Source organism: Mixophyes fleayi, chromosome 2 (assembly GCF_038048845.1).
Source record: "Mixophyes fleayi isolate aMixFle1 chromosome 2, aMixFle1.hap1, whole genome shotgun sequence".
In the NCBI taxonomy this organism is placed as follows: Eukaryota; Metazoa; Chordata; class Amphibia; order Anura; family Limnodynastidae; genus Mixophyes; species Mixophyes fleayi.
The window spans coordinates 250028884-250034883 of record NC_134403.1 but is presented as its reverse complement, the minus strand read 5'-3'; the positions used below and the strand labels follow the sequence as shown (position 1 = coordinate 250034883).

The 6000-nt window shown below is 44.4% G+C and overlaps 1 protein-coding gene across 3 annotated transcripts in view; it reads left to right on the top strand.

Moving 5' to 3' along the window:
- Nucleotides 1–2882: 2882 nt before the first annotated feature.
- The window catches only part of SYTL1 (synaptotagmin like 1), a 59847-nt gene continuing 56729 nt past the window's right edge, over nt 2883–6000 (top strand). For all 3 annotated transcript variants that reach the window (XM_075195798.1, XM_075195799.1, XM_075195795.1), the window contains exon 1: nt 2883–2984. The gene's annotated coding sequence lies outside the window, so the exon portion shown is untranslated. The remainder of the gene's footprint in view (nt 2985–6000) is intronic.

The window sequence follows — 6000 nt, the reverse complement described above, 5'->3', positions numbered from 1 at the left end:
TTATCACCAAGAAAAATTTGGGTAGGGGGAGGTAAAAAGCTACCATAAATCTGGGGTCTGTATAATAGAGTTGCCAGAGATTTGTGTATATTGTGTATTGTAAGTCCGTCGCTAGAATACTTTCTGTATCTGTAGTTGTTACTAGAAAACTCTGTGTTATATAGATGTCACTAGAATGCTCTCTGTATTGTACAGAGGTCACTTGAATAGTATCTACATTGCCTAGTAGAGAGATGGGGCTGGTTGATGGAGAAGTTAATTATAGCTGTTTGATATATATTTTTATTGGCACATTAAAAACATGCCCACATTAGACAAACCACACCATATTGTTTTAACCAGGCCCATTTTCACATTACAGCTTACTGTTAGAAGAGTCTGGGCCACTTGCTTGTGTTTTACCCTTAGGACTAATTTTGCCAGCTTTCCCCTGCCTATAGTGGAGCTACAGCATACTTGCCTACTCTCCTAGAATTTCTGGGAGGCTCCTGAATATCGGAGAGTCCTCCCGAACGAGTAGGCACCTCCTGGAAACTTGTGGATGTGGACAGGGCCGCCATCAGGGGGGTCCAGGGGGTACTCTTGTACCGGTCCCGGGCACACCAGGGGGCCCGGCGGCACAGACTTAGCAGGGGATCCGCTGTCCTCCAGTTCCCAGTGTCCCCGCTGCTGCCGTCAGCTTGGCTGTCACTGTGACAGCCAGGCATCTGAATGCGTTCGCAGGGGAAGAGCAATCATTGGGGAATGATTGCTCTGCCCCTGCGATCATGTGATCCTCTTCCAGTCAGGTGATGGACTTCCCACTGATGTTCCTGCCGCCAGAAGAAGCAGCAGAGAGGCTGCAGCAACCAACATATGGTAAGTCGTTTTATTTAGTTGCTAGTTAATTAAATCCCAGGCGCAAGATTGGTAATATATAGATGATCCCAAAATAAGTGTGTTTGTGTGCAGTGAATGTTATTGTTTATACAGTTCCAAATTGCAAATAAATGTAACAAAACCCATATTAATGGGTATTATACAATTTAGTCATACAAGTAAATAAATCAGTGCACTGATAACAATAAAAATGCAGGCAACTTCCTCTGTACATTTGGTGTACCTGGATAAACACCAAGTCCAAATGTTGGCATTAATCTATAAATGTCTGTCTTGCTGCAAATTAATAGGAGGAAAGATTTCAATGTAGTCCAAAAAATTCTGTTATGTCAAGTGCTCCACTTGGTGGGCTGTGATGCCAAGATGTATTTGGTTGCATAGAATATCCAGGGCCGGATTAACCTTAGGGCTAACTGGGCTACAGCCCAGGGGCCTCGGGCATCCAGGGGGCCCTTGAAAGTGCTTAGCAGCAGTATTGATCGGTCGGCGGCGGGGGCGCCCTCGGCGCGATCAATGCTGCTGAGCACTTTTACTGCAGTCCCTCCCCGGCGCGCTGTAGTCTCCTTACTGAGGAGATCTTGTGAGTCTCACTCTCACGAGATCTCAGTAAAGAGCGTACAACGCGCCGGGGAAGGACTGCAATGCCAGGAGAAGGAGGTAAGGCCTTGGGGGCGGCTCGGCTCACCGGGGGGCCCTCACGAGGTAATGGAGGCCTCCTTAGCCCAGGGGCCTCCATTCCTTTAATCCGGCCTTGAGAATATCAATGGGTAACAATTGTCCGTTCCAATGTAAATTCTACAAATAAACGGGTGACAGGCACAGTTTGTAGTAATAGAATCTACACACACGCAGAGAACCTTGCAGCAGCGGCTGGTGTATAGCAGGCACAGTTTGGAAGTGGGTTATTCACAAGCACGCAGAGTACCTTGCAACAGCAGCTTGTTTGTACAGGACGGAGGTGTTCAACGAAGTCACCTGTATGCTGGGATAGTTGCCCGGGAAACCTGGTCCACGTTTTTCATCCTTCCACTTGGCCGTTTCTCCTCGCCGCACAGATGCGTTTCTGGATGCCGGGTCCTGTGAAAACTTATGCACATGCGCACAGCTCCTCGGCACTTCAATCTAGGTATGTTGAGTAAATCAGTCAGTGTAATAGATTGGAAAAAAGAGGTTCCTAAGGAACCCTTTTTTTCCAATCCATTCCATTGCTCATGAGCTGTTACACTGACTAAATCACGCAACACAGCTTGATTGAGTGCTGAGGCGCTGTGCGCATAAGTCTTCACAGGACCCAGCATCCAGAGACGTATATGCCCCAGAGGCCGGTCCCATAGTGACAACCTTGGAATGAGTCACTGGGCCACCTGCATTTGTTTTTCCTTTAAATTAGTCTGGGAGGGGCCCTGCCAGTTTCATTTGTTCTGGGCCCCACGAAAAGAACAAAGAACCTCTACTTTTGCTGTCAAATCTGCAAATGTTGTACATGATAAGTGAAAACTAAATTCAAGAGACTGTGCTATGTGTGTGCATAAAAGGCAAGTATGAGTTGATGTGGCCTCAGGCATTATAGTGTCTGCTCTCTGCAAAGCAGAACAATAATTTCTTACAACCCCTTCAGTGCCAGAGAAATTTTATGATGTGTTTATTATGTATATTTAATACAAATTGCCAACTCTGGAATAATTATCATACATATATTGCTTTTTACACTGCTGGTCATTTACATGCGGGCTGGTTACACATCAATATTACATGATAACTGCACATGGTCTCACAGTTGTTGTAAACACTTTTAGCATCTATAACAAGAACAGCTGCAGAATATTCAGTGAGTCAGTATTACAAATCTATAACATTGTAAAGTACTGAAGCTTCCAAGAACTAAACTGGAAATGAGGAACACTTGGAAACTCTTCCGGTACAGATAAAGTTAATAGCATGTTGTATTCGTTTTATGTGTACCCCAGTAAGAGGTGTGTCTGCCTGGTGGGTGGAGTGTTATGCAGTGACTCAGTGCTACAATTACTGTATGCACACACTCACATACCTGAGCCAACACACAAATTGCCTGTACACCTGGACAGGATCTGTGCAGTCACACACAGGTAAGGGACAATCATGGGAATTTAAAAGCAAAGGTAGAGAGAAATGCAAAAGAGGTGAAGAGTTGGCTTTATGGAAGAAAGGTTTTTTTTTGTTTTAGCAGATATCATTTTGTGACACATATTTTGGTAGTGAAGACCACAATGAACAGTGTACACACGTATGTACACACACACACGCACACATCTTTCTTGAGTTCCTCTTTTGTGTAAGTAACCAGCCTTTGTCGTGTGAGATTAACAGTGATATAGAGAAAGGGACATTCTGTTTTCCATATGACGTAGAGGATTCTTGCCTGTGTATCTAGGTAAGACAAATTGAGGCAACACCTTGTGTGTGTGTGCGGTACTGAGGGATCCCTTTTCCTGTTTATGCGACGCGCTGACAGGTGGAAGACATTCTTTTACTGTGTTGACAAGTAAGCCAGGGGGTAGACATATTTCTAACACAAACATATTTACATTATTCTGTCAATGTATTTAACATAACCAACTGAAACCCACATCTCCAGTGTGTGGAACAGAAAATCTCCCCTGTGTGTCACTAACATGTTGTCAGACTTCTCTAACCAAATCTTTGAAAAAGTGCCTTTTCTGCATGCGGCCCTGCTGATGATCTGTTTTGTGGATGACACAGATGTCAGTCTGGATAGAGGCATTAGCCTAGATTGAAAACAATTAACAATATCAAGAGTTGCTAAAGCTGGGGATTACATCCACTATCAGTGGCTAGGTCTCGGTTAAGTGTGTTCACCTGTGACAAATTGCCCTAAATGGGATATATGTTGTCACATGGAGTAATAGAGCCAGAAGCCAAGGCAACAGCCATCTGCAGATTCATCCAGATGTATGTTTTGACATCATCATTTGTCGTATGGCGTATACATCACCAGCTAAAATCACTTGAGTGAACTTGCTTACTGCTTTCTTCATATTGCCCTAGCTCTTTTTCATCTTTGAGAAATGGATCCAATAAGGTCCAACTAATATGTCAGAATTGTGTCCTCCTATGCTGCCCCTTGTTTTCGTTAACATCATCATAAAATTTTATTTTTAATGAGACACAAAACTCCACAACCCCAAACAGTTGGTAAAAAAAAAATCATACAAAATTCAAATTAATACATAGAAACATAACAAGTATGAGGTTGATTAGGGTTGATTGGGACCAGCTTGTAGTATACCCAGAAGAAGTATATGAGGTGGGGGTAGGATCGCCTATAGTGAAGAGGTCGTTTTAAGAGAACACTTGAAAGATTAAAGATTAGGAGAGGTCTGATTAGACAGGTTAGGGAGTACCATAAGTGGGGACCAGAATAGGAGCAGCGAGCAAGGAAGATGGTGTCTGACAGTGGCATTTAGGATGGATTGTAGTGGTTGTAGAAGGGTGAGGGATGGCTAAAAAGCAGGAGCTTGTAGGTGCCAATAGTAATGTTCAGAATGAGAAAGGGGTGTGGTCTGTTTATGTTTTGAAGAAGAAGGTGACATGATAGCTGAAGGGACTGAATGTGTGGTGTGAAACTGAGTGTGCAGTTGAGGGCCTAGTGGAACTGGGGAAGATAAAGACCTCCATGTTGAACTTTAGGTAACATTTGGACATCCAAGAGGAGATGGCGTAGAGGAAGTTGAGCACACAGGTTTAAAGAGGAGTAGAAAAGTCACTGAAGGACAATTTAGAGAGGTAGCAGTTGAACTAAGAGAGAATAGTGCCATGAAGGCCATGTCAGTGACGGTTGCAGAAGAAGACGGTCGTCAACTGTATTCAAACCAGTAGAGAGATCAAGGAGGATAAGTAGGGAGAAGTAACTGTTCAACTTAGCAACGAGTAGAAAATTGGTCACTTTGTTAAGGGCATCCTTGGTGGAATGTGAAGGGAGATACTCTGATTGCAGAGAGTAAACGAGAGAGTGAGCAAAGAGATGGTGGGTCAGGTGGTTGTACACAAGTTACCCAAGTTGTTTGGAAGCAAAGGGGGAAAAAGGAAGGGTCGAGGTAGTTTAGGAGAGATGAGTACATGTTTGTAGAATCTGCAGTGAGTGACAGGTTGAGGAAGTGAGCTGGCAAGCATGAGGGGAGAGGAGAGAGTGGATGAGTAAAGAATTAAGAAATTCAAGGGGTAAGAGAGGAATATGAACACTTCATCCTCGGTAACAGGAGAGGAGGGCCTGACAGTAGGTAGGGGAGAGGATGAGAAGGTGGGTGTGGGTTCTGGACCTGGTGTGAGGAAATTTCTTGATGGTTGGTGTCGATTTTGGCTTTTAGTAGCTGGTGAAATCGTGAGCTGTGAGGGAAGAAAGGGTAGTAGATGTTGGCAGAAAAGCATGTTGAGGGTGGCAAAGAGGCAGTGGGAGTTGTTCGATTGTCTGGATATTAGGTACTCAAAGTAGGTTTGCTTGGCCAAAAGAGAGGGTACTATAGTAAGTAGACAGGCATTTGTAGTGGAGGAGGTCAGCATTGGAGCAAGATTTTTTCCATTGGCGCAAAGTGGTATGGGAACAACTTTGCATTTGCTGAGATATTTGGAATGCCAGGGATTTGGATCCCTGGAGACGCTAATCAGTGTCTGGAACTGCCTCATAACACTAAAAACACTGTGCCTTCAGGATAATGGAGGGAAGGATGATTGCATTATGTATATTTGAATTAAAAAATAAAGCTGTGAAGAAGCAGGGAGAGTGTGATTCTGCTGTTTTTGCGGCTCCTAGGAGAAAAATGCAGTGTTCTGGGCGTGCACCCATACGCCTCACTATGCCCAAAACAGCTTCCTCTGTCACCTATGTTCTTGTCTGAATGGGAGAGAATGCTATATTGCCGGGTCCCACAGCAAACTTTGCAGGAGGGCACAGCATTGCTTGGAAGAGCAGAGCGGGGTCTTTGGGAGGGTAACTTAGCATTGCCGAGCCTCCTCCCTTGCTTGTCCTGTAGCGACTTGACTCTTTGCAACATAGCAGTAACTTCTCATACACATAAACACATTTAAGACCTGACACATGTATGCTGCCCACTGCCCCGTGTGACC